Source organism: Prionailurus bengalensis, chromosome X (assembly GCF_016509475.1).
Source record: "Prionailurus bengalensis isolate Pbe53 chromosome X, Fcat_Pben_1.1_paternal_pri, whole genome shotgun sequence".
Classification (NCBI taxonomy): domain Eukaryota; kingdom Metazoa; phylum Chordata; class Mammalia; order Carnivora; family Felidae; genus Prionailurus; species Prionailurus bengalensis.
Window position 1 is genome coordinate 110130022 of NC_057361.1, and position 20275 is coordinate 110150296.

General features: G+C 43.3%; 1 protein-coding gene across 4 annotated transcripts in view; it reads right to left on the minus strand.

Moving 5' to 3' along the window:
• Positions 1 to 19500, minus strand: part of MBNL3 (muscleblind like splicing regulator 3) — a 111861-nt gene extending 92361 nt beyond the window's left edge. Inside the window, exons 1-2 of one of the 4 annotated variants that reach the window (XM_043569638.1) lie at positions 18226 to 18531; positions 6748 to 6750 (exon numbers count right to left, since the gene is read on the minus strand). The gene's annotated coding sequence lies outside the window, so the exon portion shown is untranslated. Of the gene's footprint in view, positions 1 to 6747; positions 6751 to 18225; positions 18532 to 19162 lie in introns of those variants that run through there. The other 3 variants (XM_043569636.1, XM_043569639.1, XM_043569637.1) reach the window with 3 other exon arrangements.
• Positions 19501 to 20275: the final 775 nt, after the last annotated feature.

The window sequence follows — 20275 nt, forward strand, 5'->3', positions numbered from 1 at the left end:
ACAGTGCAGACCCAGCTTGGGATTCTCTGTCTCCCTCTCTGTCCCTCCCTTTGCTCATGCTCTCTCTCAAAATAAATAAACTTAAAAAAAATTTACAGATGAGTATGTACGATTTGTGAAAAACAGAATAAAGCACGTAATTTCAGTTGAACTGAAATTATAAGAGCAAATGTGCACAGTAGTTACTGTGTGCCTGGCACTAATCTTACCTTTTTCACATACATCAATGCATTTACTGCTTGTAGCAATCCTGTGACGCAGGTCCATTATTGTCCCCATTTTCCAGATATGGAAAGTGAGATAGAGAAAGATTAAGTAACTTGGTCCAGGGTCACACAGTGAGTGAGAAGAGCAGAGATCAAATTCAGGCATGCTCCAGAATACGTGCTGCCCACCTCTACTCTGTACTGCCTCCAGTGGGCACAAAAATGCAGAAACATAACCTAAGATTTATAGGCATATTACTAGGGATTTGGGCAGATAATGAATCCAAGTACTTCTTAAAAAACTGTAAAGATTGGGGTGCCTGGCATGGCACTCAGTCCATAGAGCATGCAACTCTTGATCTCAGGATCATGAGTTCAAGCCCCACATTGGGCATAGAGGTTACTAACTAACTAACTAACTAACTAACTAAATAAATAAATGTAAAAAAGATTATTCACAGTTCTATTAAGATGTGATTTATGGAGGTACCAATCAATATCAACAACAGGCTCTACTTACATTTTATTTACCAGTGAAACGTGTACTTGCATTGTATGCATAAAGTTGAAGTCAAGTACGTGGGCATCTGAGATTTAACTTCACTGGACCTTCTTATTGGATGGGTTCAAAGTGGAGGGGACAATGCCCTGGAAGGGATATGCATATCACATGAGTGGACGAATTAGATCCAGCACGGAACGCTACTCAGGGTTTCAGCATTCCCCAATACGTCTGTCCATCTCCCTGTCACATAGTGGAATTCTGGATCAGCTGTGTGCTTTACGGTGAGCGCCTCCAGGACGTGTCGTATTCATCTTGTCACTGGCTCAATACCTCATATATACTAAGTTCTCAACAAATACTTGCTAAACTAATGGAAGTGGTGAGCACCTGCTCTGTGGAAGACATTGTGCTACCTGGTGGTCCACATGCAGGGTGGCACGGAACAGTGCCCAGTACACGCTGGGACCAAAAAGGGAGGCAAAGCCAAGAACAGAGTGGGTGAGTGTGGGCCTTCATATAAGAAATCAACTTTCTCCTTAAAGCTGATAGAGTAAGTGGGAGTCCGAAGCTGTCTCAATTCATTGCTTCTCTTTAAAACTAGATCAACAACCCCCTCAATTTAGCTCTTATTTTGACATTCTTTATAGAAAAATGTCTAGGTTCCTTACCTTAATATTAAAACTTATTTGAATACTTGCTCAGGGTTATATCCTCAGCACCTAGAAACACGGCTGACTCATGTAGTGTGCTCAATAAGGGTATGCTGATTGAACAACCAATGCAGAGAGAGAGAGAGACAGAGAGACAGAGAGACAGAGAGACAGAGAGGAGAGGAGAGGAGAGGAGAGGAGAGGAGAGGAGAGGAGAAGAGAAGAGGGGAGAGGGGAGAGGGGAGAGGGGAGAGGGGAGAGGGGAGAGGGGAGAGAGAAGAGAAGAGAAGAGAAGAGAAGAGAAGAGAAGAGAAGAGAAGAGGAAAGGAAAGGGAAAGGAAAAGAAAGAAAAGGAAATGAACAAAACGGAACTGCAAGTGGGATGGAAAGTTGAAACAGAAAAGTCTTGTGAGGTCAAATACCAGAAAAACCAACCGGGGATTTAAAATGTGCTGTGAGAGCTGCACGCATTCCGCACAGTTTACGGTAAAATCTCCTAAACAAAAGATTCCTATAAAAGGGTCAGGCACCACCAGTATTAAATAATAGTATATCTCACCATAATACAACTTTCAAAAGTCTGGTTGCTGTTACCGACAGTAGTGTGCAAGGCAGACTTATCCCGCACAAGGGTACTGTAAATTGAATGATGCTTTCTCCCCTCCACTTCTAAGAGTTTACAGTTCTCGAATTTGGAAAGTCTGCAGGTTTTGGACATTCCAGATGTTTACTTCAGTCCAGCAGCACTGTCTTTATCCAGTACTCAGTCTTAGGTCACTAATGCATTGTGAAAGAGACAGACAGCAAACCCAAGTTCCCAATGAAACCTTTTTTATATTTCCACAATATAACCACAGAGATTTTAAGCACAGACTGTGGAGTCAGTGGGTTAAGTTCAAGTGTTGACGCTGCTGTTTACTAGCAGAATGTCTTCAGACATGCTACTAATCTCTCTGAGCCTCAGGTTCCCCATCTGTAAAAAGGAGATAAATAATAACACCAACACCATAGGGTTGCAGTGAGGATTAGATGAGAGAGTATGTGCAACGTGCTTATGCTTATCGCAGTGCTTAACACAGAGTAAGTAACTGTTTCCATTAGAAAGGAGTACAGGGCACCTGGCTGGCTCAGTTGGAAGAGCATGTGACTCTTGATCTCGGGGTTGTGTGTTTGAGCCCCACACTGGCCGTAGAGGTTATTTAAACAAACTTTTTTAAAAAGCACAAAATTATATTACTTCTTCCTATCACTTCTTTTTTTAAAAAATGTTTATTTATCTCACTTTGAGGGAGGGAGGGAGGGAGGGAGGGAGAGAGAGGGGGAGAGAATGAGTGGGGGAGGGGCAGAGAGAAAGAGAGACGAGAATCCCAAGCAAGCTCTGCGCTGTTAGCACAGACCCCAACTCGGGGCTTGAACTCATGAACTGGGAGGTCATGACCTGAGCCAAAATCAAGAGTCACACATTTAACCGACTGAACTACCCAGGCGCCCCTTCCTATCACTTCTTAATATGACCTTCCCTCCCCTCCCCTCCCCTCCCCTCCCCTCCCCTCCCCTTTCCTTTCCTTTCCTTTCCTGTATATTGTTCTATAGTTAGGCCTATTCTGGTACTAAAAACTGGTTATAATCAATATTAAATTTGAATAAAAAGGTATGATCGATTGATTTTAGGTCAGATATTACATGGAAAGGTACAATTGCAAAAGATCCACAGCCACTGCATATCTATAATACAACTGCACTCTACTATAGAACTCAGGTTTAAATATCAGTCAAAACTGTCCCTGTGTGTGTTTGTGTGTATGTGTCAGAGGAAAGGCACTTAGCACTTAGGATGCCCTATTATAAACTAATAAATATGTAGTCTGTAAATATGCTTTCCAAACCAGAAGAAGACATGTCTGATATACTTTATTACCAAAGCAATTTTCCGAAGTTATAGGTATAGTGATCACCTGGTCAAAGACTGCTTTGGAAGGATGCCAGGGTCGACATGCAGTAGAAAGCCAATTGCAAAAGTCACACACAACCCGGATACCTGATTTCTGCCCATGCATTTTTGTAGATTTGCTTTTTTTTTTCACGTGAATTTGTGTAGCTTGTGGACTGGAGTCAGATAAATTGGCCTCCTTCCCCCTTTTTGCCAACCGTTCTACACATACAAGGCTGCAGTTTTCAATGCAAATATACTGGGAGAATCGAATTCTTGCCAAGAGAAGAGGTTACAGAACCTCTGAATGTCAATATGTGTATTAAGGAGCATGAATGCTGTACCGGGAACTGAGGCCAAATGGAAGCTAACCTGTTGAGACGAGAGGGAGCTGCAATGATGAACAAACACAAGAGAAATCAAATGGAATTCACATCTGAAGACGTGAATACCCCTCAAAGACAGTAAGTCCAACAAAACCAGACTCCCCTGACAGTTTTCTACATTATTTTGATTTTAATTATTCCAATATTATTAATAATTTTAGTTATTTGAACTTCACTGTGCAAACCTCAGTTACAAAATACGAGTTCACTGTGCAAAAGGACTCTGAGAACGTGTTATCACTGATACTAGTGAAACCCAAAAAGGATCCATTTGCAAATTCAATTTCTTTACTGAATCCAATAAGTAACTGTAATAATAATAAACCAGAGAGCAGACCCTGGAGGAGGAACTGAGGTACCAAAGAGGTGTAGTTAACTGGTAACATGGAACAAACTTTTGAGGAGGTATCAGACTAAATTAATTCGTTGAGAGGCATAGAGTTCACAACTTTGATTACAAAGCTGTTTGATTCCCTCAACACAATAGCCTTAATTTAAACCAACCATATGAACTTGCCTTCTTGTGCAATCCTTCCAATTATCAAGCAAAGAGTTAGAGAATGTTGGTCACAGATTGAATAAGCTCCTTTATGCTATTATTTTAAGTTTGGATCTGCTGGGTGTTTTTACTTGAACAAAGTAAAAATACATCCCCAATAACTTAAATGTAAAACCATTTAGTTTGCTTCTCTATTTAGGATACTATAGATATCTATTTTCTCCAGGCTCAAATGGTAAGGAAGACATTTAAAGTAGAAATCATTAACAGGAAATTAAAAGCAAAAATTTCACAGTTATTTTAGAAATCTATTTAACAAACATTTTTCCTGGGGATGAGGGTCTTTTAATCTAAGTCACTATTGATTTTGTGCAGTATACTCTGCTGGTAGGAAGATGTTATGACACTATTTTGATTCCTGTTGATGGAATATTCTTAAATTCTTATCAACAAGTAATATTTGCTCAGTAACTTGAAATGCAGCATAAAAAACAAAAGCTAAAATTATAATCTTATATATATGTATATATACATGTCCTATCACATATATATGCCTAGATATTTTGGGGGGGGTAGGGAATATAACTTTAATGCAATTTAATCCTCAGAATGTGGTATTCATTGTAACCATCAATTCCCAGGCATTCCACCTAAAAATCCCTTCTGCCCACCCCCACTTTTTTTAAAATCTGGAATATGTGGCAAAATAAACACAGACTGGGAAATGCTGGTGTAGATCATTAGTACCTTTACAATAACTTCAAATATTTAAGTTTTTCAACATGTCGTCAAATATGCATCATTTTCTTCTTCAGAATAAAAAGCATTTTTCAGAACCTCCAAGCAACAAGCCTTTCTCTTTGACTAGAATCAACATTAACCCAGACATAAAATACAAGCTTGCATTCAAGATATTTTGTACCAATAACTGTCAGCTTCTGAGAAAGGAAGAATAAGATATGTTCTAAAAGAGAAAATGAGGATGGTGATTACAAGAAGGGGAACTAAATCTGGACCCGAGGCTTATTTTTTTAGTTACACATTAAAACAGAAAATCTACAAAACACTGAAGTTGCCACATGCAACACAGGGAAGGTGCTGCCCGTGTTGAAATTTCTAACATTACGAAGGACTGACCCGGGATCCTAGTCTAAAGGTACATCATAAAGTAAAAGTACATCCTTGGCAGTTACATTTGCATCTTCATTATTCTTTAGAGCTTTCCTCACCTTGTCTTTCATTTGCCTGGGGCCTGACCTATAGAAAGATGTCAGTCACATTTACAGAAATTCAGTAGCAAGGACAGGTCTCTAAAGAAAGCCATTGAAAAACAATCTTACCTATTCCTTTGGCTGAATTCCACTATCTTAGTGTTTTGTTCAAACCTACCCCAGTTCTTTTGTGACAAGCTTAATCCTATACCTTAAGGGCAAAAAGAATAAAGAGGAGAGTTCTTCGTGGTTTACTTACTCAGACTGCACAAGTACTACTGGGCATATTACCACAGACGCTGTGCCAGGAGGGGAGACACTCCGTACATATTTGGTGATTTACACACACTTCTCATGTTCTACGTTTGGTGAGTGAAAGGAGGATCAAAGATCACATTCCGCTTCACCTGAGTGTCCTTGTCAGTCGGTGAGCATTACCTATGACACTCCTACCTTAAAAACACAACAAAACTCTTACTTCCCTCGATCTTATTTCTTTGTGAAATTCCAACATTCTTCTTCTTAGTCCTCAATCAAAGAGAGTCCTCCTCTGCTCTTCTCCTTAGGCTGCCTCGTCCACTCCTAGGGGTAAATGACGGACTCCCAAGGTCTTGCTCTGTTATTTTCTCTACATTCTGGACAAGTTTAATCCAACTTCATTCTAGGGTTTTCCACATGCTCTTTCACTCGACATTATTTTCCTGACCCCTCACTCTGCATTCTCTGGTATCTCCCGTCCCACTGCAGCACCATCGACCAGAGAGCCAAACCAGTTTTTCTGTTCTATCCAAGTGAGTAAGAGATTAATGTTGGCTTGACTTATAAGGAAATAAATGCCTTCGCTGATGGAAGAGGCAGGCCACAGGACACGAGATGGTCCTCAAATGATGAAGAGAAACGTGACTAGACAAAGAAGAAATTATTGTGTGCCGGGGGTAGGGCTGTCTTGAAAAGCGAGTGAAGAATTGAGGGTGTAATTTTTAGCTTGGTAACTTTCAGGTGCCAAGGAGAGCACTTGTATTTCATAGTTACAGGAAATTTTGCCAGAACAAAATGAAAGCACCTAGCAGAGCATCTGGCATACAGTAATTGTTCGATAAATGTCAGCTGACTCTAAATAAACACCCTATTATAGGACGTTTTTATTGGGTGTGAAAGTGGGGGTTCAAATTTTATTCCTAGATATAAACTCCTGCCCAGGAATATTAAGACTGATTTAAAAGTATAAGACGTTCCTGGAGGCGGTGGTAGTAAATGCTGCCCCTTGAGAACTCCAAGAGCCCGTGTCACCCGGTCTGGACCTACCAGCACAAGGAAGCGTCAAGGGAAGTCACAGGCCTCTGACATCCCGCCTCGTTACCTTCTGTGCCACACGACTCACACCAAGCAAATCGGAAAGGAAGCCTTAATGACACAGAAGAAAGCCATGGGTGTTGACTGTATTTTCTGCCTTCCTATTTCCTAAGTCTGCTCTGCTTTGGGAAACCTAACTCATTTTCACTTAGAAACCAACCAACCTCGCGTTCCGAAAGGGTTTTGTTTCATTTGAATCGTTACCCATCACGAGGAACAGTACGAGCCGGAGCTCCGACATCACCGGGCTTTTGCTTTCCTTACGCCTAACCACCGCAGGCTTCCAGAAAGTGCTAACGGTTGCAATTCTTCTGAGGAAGGGGTCTTCCTCACTTCTCACTTAGGAAAACCTCTGCCAACAGCAATACCAACGTCTGAATTTTCTTTTGGCCAGTAGGGTTCCCCCCAGATGAGGAATATCGTATAAGGGATTATCCTAGCCAAAGACAAGCAAATCTATCGTTTCTCTTCCCTTCCGTCTTCCTTCCTCATTCTAGAAGACACTTTGCCCTCAGTCTCAGTGCCTTCTGGGGGGATCTTTTGTTCACAATCAACAAAATGAACTCGCCCGTTGAAGGTCTTGAGCTCTGTGTATACCTTAAAGTTTCAAGTGTAATTTGGCAGATGTGGCCCGCGAGGGATCATAATATCTCACCGACAGACTGAGAAAAGTAGAAGGCCGCATGAAATGAGCGGTCGCTTGGGGTTTAGTTGGCTTTAGCATATCTTCTTACATAGCTTTTTCTGATCACCAATCATTTGCCCAGTGTTCCCTAACCAAAAAACCCAGAAGGCTTCAGTAAAAGAAGGGGCTGATACCCCAAACCAGTGACTAATCTTGTTTGCCTAAAACACACAACCAGCCATATGCTTGCTGCAGCTGGAAACCCTGAATGACTCCTGCTCTGTGCATGTTGTTTATGGTGAAAGCGACGCTATAAGCAAACCTATCCTCTGGCCTAAAAACATACATATTGGTGCTTCCTAAACAGCTTTAACAGAGCAAAGAAATAGCTAAAAAGCTGTCACTCCCAGGATCTGGAAATGTCTGTAATGAGGTATTTTTGGGGTTTTTTTTGGTGATGGAGTAACACTTTATTATTGTGCTTAATTTGTTTTTCATCCCATTTCATAAATTGATTGCTAATTACACAACTGTTAGCCGTGTAAGTCTTTTTCTATTCTTAAGTTTTAAATATGGCTTATCTGAAGAGGGAGATGAGAACTCATTTGTGACAGAACTTAGTTACCAACTCATTAGAGCTGAGATTATATTTTCTTTTCAGAGCAGTAACTTGAGTTTAACATTTAAATGTCTATGATGAAAAGCCTAATTTCATTTCAAATTCTCCGAGTTGGGAAAGCAGCAGTGAGATTTAATCACACTGGCAAGGAATTGGGGCGGCGGGGGTGGGAGGGGGACAAAGACAAGATCCTTATGATCCAACTGGATGGAGATGCAAAGTGCCCCAGAAAGCAGTATTTTCCTCCCCTCTAACAATTAGTGAAGTCAAAGGAATATGCAGAAATTGTGCAGGCTTCTAAGGGTGTTTCCAATCTCCTAAATAGATCACACTCAGTACTTTGTGTGACTAAATCTTTTTTCTTTTCTTCTACCGGGCTCAATTCTCGTTAGTACAAAATAATAAAGAGAAAGCCTATGTGGCTATTGTCTTCTCTATTTGTATAACCATTCGCATCAATATCCTACGTGTATTTAACAGATGCTTGGATTCTGCCTCCCATCCACAATTTTTAAACTAATTTAACGTGTGCCTTTGTTCACTGCAGAAAACACAGCCACGCTCAGGTTTTCTTCCAATGTATGGTAAATGTGCACATTTATATTTGTTTCAAAACCAGCTTTTTTTCTTGCAAACATATTCTCTCTGGATGTGACCATTTTTGATTTGTAAAAACCAGAAGCAATTTTGTTAACTCTTTTAACTTACATTTAACTCATCCTAAAATAAGGTGGGCTTTTTCCTACATTAAAAAATTTTTTAAACAATTCTTTTGCTGCTAAGAGCAACTCAGGCCCATGTATCTCAAGATCTTTAGTGTTTTTTTTTTTTTCCCCTAAGACGTCCTTTTTTGGCTTCTGTTCCCAGAGAGCACTCTTTTCTGTGTCTCATGTTTTAGCAATACCACTTGGTAAATACATAACACTTGCACAAAGTGTATCTCCTCAGGATTACAAAATACCATAGACACTAAACCTTATAGCATTCCAAGAGCAATACATCTCACTTCTCAGTTTGAAAAACAGACACATAACTCTCAAGGTACTTAACTAACATCGCTCAGTATATCAGCACCCTAGCCCCCAGTATCCCTCGGCCACCTTCCCCTCAAGAACAGAGGACAAAACATTTCTGATCCAGTTTGAAAGAACACCCACTAAAACACTGACTTTTAAAACTTTTTGACAGCAACAAATAGTAAGAAACACATTTCATATCCTAAGTACCTATGTGTATGGATCTGAAAAAGTCTCACCCAAAATAGCCAACGTTACTACATGATATATTCTGACATTTTCTTACAATTGTATTCAATTTTGTTTTAAAGAAAATGTTAGTCACAACCTACTAATGAATTTCATTATGCACTAATGAGCTGTTGCCCACCACTTAAAAACTACAACGATAAAATGAATAGACTTTTCTCGTACAAGGTAATGTTGTTGGATCCATATGCAGTAGGGTAAATCCTCATTAATTTTCATGCCATTAGTACAGACTGTGGTAACTAAGCCTGAGCCAGCTTGAAATATGCTTTTGAGTAACCTATAAGGAAAGATTCTGTTAAAATAATAATGTCAAGATGGAAGGGGTTACATACCCAAGATACTTCTAACGTTTCGGGATCATTATTTAAATGCAGCTGTGTTGTTAATTACAAATGAGTGTTAATATTCAGGCCAATAATCTGCTTAGAAAAATCTTGTCTGTTCTTAGTCCAAAATGTTTTGTAAATCAGAATATGGTCTTTAACGTGAGCTAGCAAAATTGTAGTGTATTTTCACTTTCAAACTCAAGAATGTTCAAAAAATAAACTCATGTTTTAAACAAGCTTATTTTTTAGTTCATGCAGTCACTGTTTATAAATGTGCTGATAGTATCTTCTAATGGTATCATCTAATAATAACAATGGTAATGGGTATACAGTTCATTTGTAGAGTGTTTTAAACTTCAGAAAACTCTTTTGTGAGCTGGTAAGGACCAGAAATCCTTGGATTACTGAATATTTTAAAAAGTGTATAATGACATTTGCCAGACCCAAAAATGAAACTTAATATTTGGTTTATCGTGCATGTGACAGATTACTCAATCCCATGAAGAAACCCAGGTGTCTGGCCTATAATGATTGCCCGTATTTGAAAGAAATTAACATTTCAAGGTAAAGGATCAAGCTAAGTTCTGAAGTGGGGGGTGGTATCTATTAAAGAATTCAGAAGAGATGTTTATCTTTCATGAACATCGAACATTTTGGCAAATCGAAGCCTTAGGAAGCTACGGGAGTGAAGGACAGGCCGGGAAGTCAGGAGTTCCTGGATGTGAACCTAATCTCAGTCTTACCCTGTTTTTGCTCTAAATCAATGCCAAACTGTTCACACCTCAGCTGCTTTATAGCATGCAAGAATTATACTGGGGACAAAACTGTTTCCTGGGAATGTCTTAGGTTAAATGGTTAATATTACAGCCCTCAAAGGTACTTCCATGCAAGCCAAAGTACTCCTGTACCTTATTTACCTTCATTATACTACGTAATCAAAATGGGATACTGGTGTCCTGTGAAACTGGCCTGGGAAAGAGATCATTCTTTCCATCCCTAAGTTCTTGTCCACTTTAGCAATGGCCAGTTATTCAACCAATTAGGAAAGCCAATCATGTGACCTTAAAGGTTTTTAAGATAGCTGTTAACACCTGCGAGCGGAGCATTTTCCCACAGTTACTACCTGGCAAGTTCGGGGCCATCATCTTTATTTGTCCCTTCTCCGCTGGGTCATCAGCCGAAAGGAAATGCCCTACCCAGCGGAGTCTTGATTTGGCAACCTATGGGCAAGTCGGTCAGCTCCTGTCAGGGAAAGAAGCTCCGTTTTCCATCCCATGAGGCAGCACATCCATATGCAGCTCCGGGTTCTTCAAAAGGCAGAATGTGGTTTCACTTTCTCCTCACTGCCTCGTGATAAAAGGGCCCTGGTCCCTTCGTGGCATTTAATGAATGGTCCTCTCCTCCTGGCTTTGGACTTTTGGCCTTTCCAACCAGTCATTAACTGGCAGGAAATGCCCTCCTCAGAAATCACTATTGTGTAAATAGAGCTATAAACTTTCGAAGGCCAGTGCAATCCCAGACCCTCAAGCTGCACGTGCGTGTGTGGGGGGGACTCCTGATTATATAAAAGTACAGCCTTCCAAATTAAACTCAAACCACATGATACAGTCCATAAAATATACAAAACATGCAGTCCAGTGACAGATTTATTGTGGCCTTACAGAATAAAGCAAAAGAAAATTTCTATATGGAAAACACTGCTACTTTTGACCCAAACAGCCCCCAAACAGGAAGTTAAGAGCAAATCAGCCAGCTGTGGTCTCACTAAGTTATGAAGGAGACCAGCACAAGTGGCATTTCCTGTCACTGCTTGTCACCGTTCCTGGGTGCCTGTCTGAACTGTTGTCTCGGATGGCTAAAAATACGGAAATTTCTTTGGGGAATAGAAGGGAGGCAACAAGGAGGCCTGAAAGTGAAAAATGTGACTTTTACCAAATTTTTTTTTTTTTTTTACTTAGTACGGGCCACACAACCAGTCACTTGAATGTGTTCATTTTCATGCCTACAGGAATGGGCCACAGTAGTCAAATAAACCTTTAGAGCCAGATATTAGACAGCCTTGTTGTTTCCTGTTCATTTAGGATCAATTTTCAGAATAGCAAGTTCATTAGTAAAGGGAGAAAGACAGACTACAACCTTCCAGAGAAGAGGGACTCACTTTCCTTAGAGTTGGTTTCTCTCTCCCCCGCCTCTCTCTCACCATCCCATGACGGGACTTCAAAGCGTGTGCACGGATGAGAGCTTTCTAAGGGAATCGTTTTTCAGGTCCTTTTATTAGTATTACCATTATCACACTCTTTGCAACACGTGGAGGTATTCCCGTCTTTTTCCAGCAATGTGAAATGCCAAGACCTATGCCACATTGTTCCAGCCTGTCAACTTCTCAATTCAAAGGAGCTTTGGAACGGGGAGTTTTAGTGAGAGAGTAAAAGCATCCTGCCCTTCTATGATCAGTACGTTGAAGCTCTCAGTATGTACAAATGGGTCCCCTAGTAAAACCAGGTTTCTCTCTCTGAGACGGAGGATTTATACATGGCAGCAAGGCAGCGAGTTGCCCAGTCAAAAGTTCCGCCAAAACCTTAAGTCTTTCTCAAACAGGCCCTCTCTTGGGGTGCCTGTCAGTCAGAGCCCAGACCCTGGCTTCAGAAAGCTGGCAGAGCGCTTAGTGACGTGGCCTCTGACTGCAGCTGAGACCACTGCCACAGGCATTCATGAGACAGATTGGGTTACGTGGTAACCCGGTCCTTCCCTCTCCTGTTTTCTGTCGTTTGAAGCCCTTAGCGAGAAAATGGGACCCTATAATGGGTCCTATTTTTCGCTTCATCCTTCTGGGTGAAATAATGTCTTTCTTCATGCTCTCCAATTGCTTAGGAAAAAATGCTGACACAAATGAGTTAAGAGTTTAAATTTTTATCCAGATCACTTCTGAAAAGAATACACTCCTCTTCTTTGCGATCCTCATCCATCACAGACAGCAAGAATTTTGGGAAATGTCAACGCGCCCTTTAACAAAAGAGCACCCACAACTGGACCATTTCTCGAACGCGAACTTTTTGGAGTACGAGCACAACCTCCACACGGGCACAGAGGGGAAATGTGGTCTCCACTGTGTCACGGATCCTGTTGAATGTGTCCCTGTACATTTTTTCAACGTCTCAGGAAAAGTGCTACACAGTACATGAGTCCAATCATAATAAAGCAGCTACCTTAATAACATGTGACAATCTCATTTTTCTCAGTTTGTAAAGCACAAAATAGAAATTAGACTGAGGGGTATATGCCCCAGCTAATATATACACAGTGCTTGTGTTTGGCGTGGTTTTGTTTTCCCTCCTGAAGGTGGAAGTCTGCAAAACAAAAGATGAAATACGAGCTCTCTGGTCGTTTGGCTCGTGTTTTGTTTTGTTGTTTGCTAACAGACCACTTATCCCCCCACCCAAAAAAAAAAAAACCTACCACCTCGCTTGGTCTCTTCATATTCCCACATCAGGGGAGACAGCAAAGGCTGTACTTAAAGACCGATGGTCCCGCGGGCACAAAAGATGATTGTGGTAGATGTGAAACGGCAGCTCGTGTCTCTTCAACCGTGTGGACTTTGCTTTCCGGATACAGTAAAAAGAGCTGCCATTCATACCTGTATCTTGGTAAATAAAAACCTATGCAAATTCAACCTCCAAATAGGCAATCAGTGCTTAACTGAAAATGAGACCGCTCTCAGTGTCCTTTTGGTTTGTGTCTGTGACCTCATCACTTTATAAACTAACTACACGTGGCATGAGGCATCCAAGTCCCATTTTGTTCCTTTTTTTTTTTTAATTCTGGTGCAATGGTTTGAAAACTACTTCTACATGACTTCTTGTTGAAGACTCATTTCCCTGGGATGGGAGGGAGATACGGCAAATGCAACTACAGGTGGCAGATGACCAGCTGGCTTGCAGGCCACTCCTTGAGAACTCAGTCAAAGGCTGCCGCTGCCGCTTGCTCTTCCCTGAACCTGTTAGAGTTGCTACTGCACATTCAACCCAGGCTTCAGTCTGTGGTTGTTGCGGTCACTGATTTGTTTGGACAGTAAAGATAGAGATAGTGCTACCTGAAATCATGGGAAAGATGTTCATAAGATATACGAAAAAGGCAGACTAATCTACGCTTCTGTGTGTTCAACACGCTTTTCCTGAGAACCTACTATGTGCCAGGCACTGAGGCTATGAGGTAAGGAGACCCAGCAACCTGCCTAACGAGTGACCTGTACATTCAGGGAAACTTGAAGAAACCCGAAGAAACAGTTCTCAAACTTCCACACCAATTGCAGGGAATGCCAAGAAGCTCAGGATTCAAAGAATTCGATGGGGATGGGTTTGAGGCAATCTGAGTGATCCAAAATGGAAAAGAAGAGCCAGCTAACGGCCAGTCGCTACGACGCTCCCATGGCCGCTGGAGATCAAATAGCCTGTCGGAAGTTTCTAGTGCCAAGCCCCTGCATTTCTGTGCAGACTGCTTTTCTCAATTGGAAAAGCCCTTTGAGTTCACCCACTGTGCAGGCATAAAACAAACTCCTGCCTAAAACTGAAAACAAATCACTCCTACTCATAAGCCAACTCAGCACTGATGGAAGTGGGCCTTGAGAGTGCACCTCGTATTTAACAAGCGTGCCTAATTGATTCCTAAATCTCTAACCAGGCTCCTTTCTTACCCTTACCACTTTGTTCTCACGGCTGTTATAGAGTTCTGGGATGACTATGCTTGAGTTTCTTGAAAAGCATCATACACATGCAGAGGGCGAATCTGTATGTGTGCTGTATACGTATGCACGGGAATCTACACGTGGATATATATGTATCTTACATTCATGTACATACGTACGCCACATACGCACGCACGCGTGCACGCATGCATTTAAATCAGGCTTCCTTTCATTCTTCCTTCCTCTTGAGTATCCTTTTTCTGAAAGTTAACTGCCTGGAATTGAATAGGTATTTTCCCATAATCTTCCAGGCAGAAATCAATGCATAGCTGTATAAATTGCTCGAAAATGACAACTCATTTATGCACGCGTGCACTCGTAAGCTCGTGTCGATGTACCCAGACAGCTTGGGAATACGTTTATTTCTCACATGAAAATAAGGTTCCTCTTCCCAGATTGTATGATGCTTCCCGCCAATCTTTTAAAAATACATTTGATACAAAGTTGAAATAAATGATGGATTGATCCTGTGTTTTTACTAGAATGATCTGAAAAAAAAAATCCATCTGATCCCTTGCAGGTCACATGGATGTCATTAACACCTGATAATGTAATTGATACCTTATTTCTCCTAATTCTCAAAGTTGTCTTTCCAACACCATCATGTGGCTGTCTTGAGGCAATATATAGCCATTCAGGAAGAGCAAGATGCCTCAGAACCATCTGGTTTCCTTAAGATCTGAAAGCCCACATGAATACAGATGTAATTGCTTTCTGTTTTGGTCATAATTCGTGTTTGTTCGTTGTTTGGTTGGTAATTAAAATTAAACTACTTGCTCCCAAACACGGTTTATTCTCCTAGAGAGAAAAAAAAAATTCCCACCTCATTTTACCTGAGGTACAAATTCGTTTCTATTTTTGAAGTAACAACTGTATCACACCGAAGGAGAGGCCAAAATAGCCCACAAAGAAACACCAGTTCTGGTTTCTGTTTTCTGACATCACATACATTGAGAACTGGGTGGTGGGGGGATCCATCGGTTCAGCCTGCGAGACACTGTTTAAAAAAACTCAACAGCATGGAAGGAAACTGAACAAGCAAAGGTGAGTGTGGCCTCGTGCTCTCTCAGACACTTGATAGTTTTAACATGGCAGTGACTTTTATCTACCTTTAATGATGGGATCGTATTACTTGTCAAACATGTACTGTATCTTATTCTTGTCTGCCGTGCCCCAATCCCTGTTTGTCATCCTATCAGACAACATGAGTTATTTCCAAACGGAAACATCCTGCCCCCTTCCTGAATCTACTGCAGGCTAGAAGGAGGAGAAATGTACAATTTCAGGAATGAAAATCTTCATCACTGGAGGGCTTCTCACCCCCTTCCTCCTCTCACCTCCTTCTCACATCTAAAGACAGCTGGGGAGAGAACAAAATTGTACCTCAAACTATATTGTCAGCATCTGCACAGCGGCCAAGAGACCGTCACTGGTCCAGCACGTGCAGTACTGTACAACCTCAAAAGACAAAACCTAACCCCCCCCCCCCAAGTTGCTGTGGTTACTTTTTCATATTGTAGAGCTGGGCGGATAACGATACACCTACTGGTCAGGAAAATGAATTACACCAGTGTCTAGAGGTACAGAGTGAGAAGCAAATCAAATGTAGACAAGTAGGAAAGTGCACATGCTCATCCACTTGAACTTGTTACGTTCTTGCAAGTACACAAAAAATGGACTGTTTCAATAAAAGCTGTGCACGGAATCTGCTCCTTTGTGAGTTTACAGATTACTCGCTTTTCTTTTTGATTCAATATTTCTGAAGTATCTACGTTGTGCAAAGCACTGCTTAGGTAAAGGGTGGGTGCAAGAGAATACCAAAGATATTTTGGATACCAGCTGATAATCATAGGTTTTATCCCCCTTAAAAAGCAGCTGTAGTGACAATGCCTGGAGTGGACAGTTAAGGGGAAAAAAGGTACTTTATAATAGTCCTGGGAATCGTTGGGAGTGCTTAAAGCAGCGAAGGAAATTACAGAAATGAAGTAGTTCTTAGAAGTAGAGCAAACCATGCAGTCACCACCTCCAGCCTAGCACTAGATCAATTCTCTCTCAAAATATTTTTTTTTTCCTGGCAAACTCCTTCACTGATGTTTTCACATAAGGTCTCTAGTCTCACCACTACATAATGCTGCAGAATGTTCGCTGGCAAAATTTCCCCGTAACGTCTCTGACACTCATTTAGCTTGACTACTCTGGCCCTAAGGTTTCGTTTTTTCACCTTTTTTTTTTTTTAAGGATTCATTTGGTCCAAAGTCATTCAGCAACAAGGCAGCACACCAGGAGGCAGAGTTTGCTGAACTGGGATCCAGGTACATCATCTCTAAAAACGGGAGTTGTTTTGGGTCACACTCCAGCCCCTTCCCTGGGCAAAATGCAGGTATCTATTTACCTGCAAGAAGTCTCCTTTCGGATGTGAAGCAATGAAGTCACCACACACTTCTCTCAACAATAATCTGGCAAAGGTGATGCAAAATTTATTATATAGCAAATTCCACTGTAAACAGTTTAGCTTTGTCTTTCTAGGTACACCACAGCACCTGGGCAGGAAAATTGCACTGTCTTTTAATAGGTGCAAAACAATCTTTTTCACCCCTTCCCAGAGGCTTGCTAAATTTAATAGCAGGAGAGTCTGCCCAGTCAAGTAGCTGTTATTGCTTGGGGAGAAGTAAAAAGTGGACAGAGGCAGAATAATATCGGCTGGCTATGGGCAAAAGCCCTTTTAGACTATCTTTAGGGAAGTTTCCATAAACATGAAGGCATTCTCCAAAGGTATTGGGAAAATTTTTAAAAACAGCTTTGGAAAGTATTTAAACATTTGCAGAAGCAAAAAAGAAAATACAAATATAATTAGAAAAATCTGAGGTCTCTGGTAAAGCCTCATTGTCAACATGCCTTTTCTCAGAGGGGGGAAAAAAACAACCTTGGATGAATTGTATTAAGGATTTCCAGTCACTTGGTCACTTGTACTGCTATTTCCACAGTCCACTTTCCAACCATTATATCAGTAACCACCCAGACTTATTGATTAAACCGGGGAGTCAACGTAGTGAAAAATTAGCAGGCATTTCAAAATTAAATCTTGCAATAATTTTGCTTTAATTGATGCTTTCCTGTGAAGTGAATGCATGTTTAGAGATAGGATAGCAGCTAATAATCATGGGCTTTATTCCATATGTAGGGATCCATGGCCAATTAAGCAATTTAGGAACATCTAGGAAAAAGGAACTCCTTTAAAACACACTACCTTAATTACATCAATACAGTAAACTCACCCTCACAGTTGTATCTATATATATCAATCAATGAACAGTAGTCAGAAAAACAATAGGTCCACCACAGTAATATTAAAACTACACAAATGAACCACCTAAATGCTAAGTTTCGTTATTCGTCTTGATTTAATTTCGTTTTCTTACCATACCAGCTTACTGTGTGAGTGCTAAAAATAAGGTTACCTTTCAACTGTCTTCTAAAATCTATCCTCATGCCCTTCAGATGCCGGTAGTAAAAGCAAGCAGCCAAACGTGTCGATCCAGAGCGGGAAAAGACACGGCTGTGCAAGGAAGCTATGGCACTGTTCGCGGTATCGCTCGAACACGGGGAAATTAGTTGTTCAAAGCATTTGCCCATGATACGCCACGCAAGAAGTCCGTTTGAATTACAAACAAATAGAAACATGAAAACAAAGAAGAACACCACGGCGGGGGAAAGTAGAAAACAAAAAAGAAAGACGGAAGGGCAGGAAGACGAAAAGATGAAAGCCATAACATTGCAACAAAGTTGCAGGATTACTTTTCCTTCTACTTGCCATTTGAAAACTAAAGTTTAAAAAAGGCATGTGATTTCGTCGGCGTCCTAGGAAGGCAGCCGCTCTCACACACCCCAACTCGTCCCCAGCCTTACCTTCTGCTAGCGCAAACCCAGCGGCTAAGGGGTCCCGCTCTCAGCGGCAGCGGCGGGGGCAACGGCAGCGGCAGCGGCACATGCCATCTGTTAGCGGCAGAAGCAAAAGCAGCGCTGCGCGAGGTGGCCCCGGTGCCGGGAGAGCCTCTAGCAGGGGTGCGTACTGAATGCCGCCATTTTAAAGCGAGGCTCCTGAAATCATTAGATATAAGCAAATTAAAGCCCGCCCCACCCACAGAACTTCAGGGCTGGGACGTGCAACCCTCCTCCGAGTCGCCGCTGTGGGGTGTAAAATGTCAAGGCGAGACACACGCGCACGGGGACTCCCGGACGGAGGCGACGATCCCTGCGCTCCCCGGGCCCCCCTGCCCCCGCCCCGGGCTCCCGCGAGCCTCCACTTCAGACCCCGAGGCTAGGGGTTCTTTTCTCCCCAGCGCGGGGACCCCCGGGGTCGGTGCAGGCCGGAGCGCTGGGGGGCGGGGGGCTACCGGGCCGGGGCTCTCCGCCCCCCCCCGCTCCCTCCCCCCTCTCCCGGGCTCTTGGTTCAGTCCGCGCGGAGCACACCTCGGAGCTCCCGGCTCCCTCTCGGCGGCGGGCGTGGGGCTCCCGCCCGGGCGAGCGGCTGCCATGGCAACCCCGGCCCCAACCCCGCCCGGCCGCGCCAAAGGCGTGCCCTGCACCCGCCGGCGCGGCCGAGCCCGCCGCCGCCGCCGCCGCGGGCCCCCCGGTGCCCCGCGCTCGGCCAGCGGGACGCGCAGCGGCAACGGCGGGGTCCGGGGGGCTTCGGGTGCCAACACGGAACTCGCGCGCAAGTCTGCCGGCCGCTCGAGCGGCGCGCGGACTGCCCCAGCGCGGGACGGCCCTCGGCCGCCCGGCCCCGCCCCGCCCGGCCAGGTAAGCGCGGCGCGCTCCGCACCACCGCCGCCGCCAACCTCACCTGGCTCGGCGCGCGCGGCTCTCAGGCCCGGCTGGCCGCTGCCGACCGGGCGCGAGTCAGACGGCGGGCGGCCCCCGCTCCCGCGCCCACCCGTGGCTGTCCTCGGCCTCCTTCCCGCCGCTCCCAAAGAGCGCCAAAAGTCGCGCTCCCGCTCCCGCGCCGAGTGCGGGCACTTTCTTCCTGCAGGGCGCTGTTGGGTCGCCCAATGTATTCTTTGTGTGCTCCGTTCATTCGTGCGTGGTTCTCGGAGAGCGCCGCGCGGGCTTTATTCTCAGGGGGTGTGGCGCCTCTCCCCCCAAACCCGGCGGCCCAGCCCCCGCTGCAAATGCTCTCTGCAGTTTCTTTATTAAGGCAACGGGGGACAAATCGTAGCGCTCAGGTTTTACAAAAGCGAAAACAAACAGAGCTCGCACACATCCCCGGAGAGGGGGGAGGGAGGCGGCAAAGTTTCTAGAGCTCCAGGAACTGGAGTGCCAATGAGAAATGCAGTGTGCTTCAAAGCTGTACGCTCAGTGTCACTTCAGATACGGATAAAGTGAAACAGGTACTTGCAAAAAGGACCATAGTCAATAAATATATCGGCTGAATGAAGGCAAAAAAAAAAAAAAAGAAAAACAAAACCAAAACGCAACCCCCTCCCCCCCCCCAAAAAAACAACTCACCACCTGCCTTCCTGGGATGTCCCTTCTGTGAATGCCCCAGTCCTTGATTTCCCTTTAAGAACCTCAGACAGGAAAACGTTGATCTGTGCCAAGGGTTCCCCTTCTTCGATGGAATTTGAAGGGTGGCAGGAGCCTAAGGTAGGGTCCCAGATACTTGTCAATGGGAAATGGGCAAAGCCAAAGCAGTTTTATATTTTGATTAAAAAACGTGCATCTGGACAGCTAAATTACCAGTTTTGATCTAATGCAAGTGTAACAGGAACACCAGCTGTCCCTTAATTGGAGCCCCACAATAATAAACGCGTGCTTTTATTTAATTTTATGAGGACAATTGTAGTTGATAACACACGCATATGCGAGATCCTCAGTGACAAGCTCATAGCAATTCATGGGCTGCTCTCCTGCCATGAACTGCTTCACCCCAGTACCGAGTTCTACATGCTCTCCACAA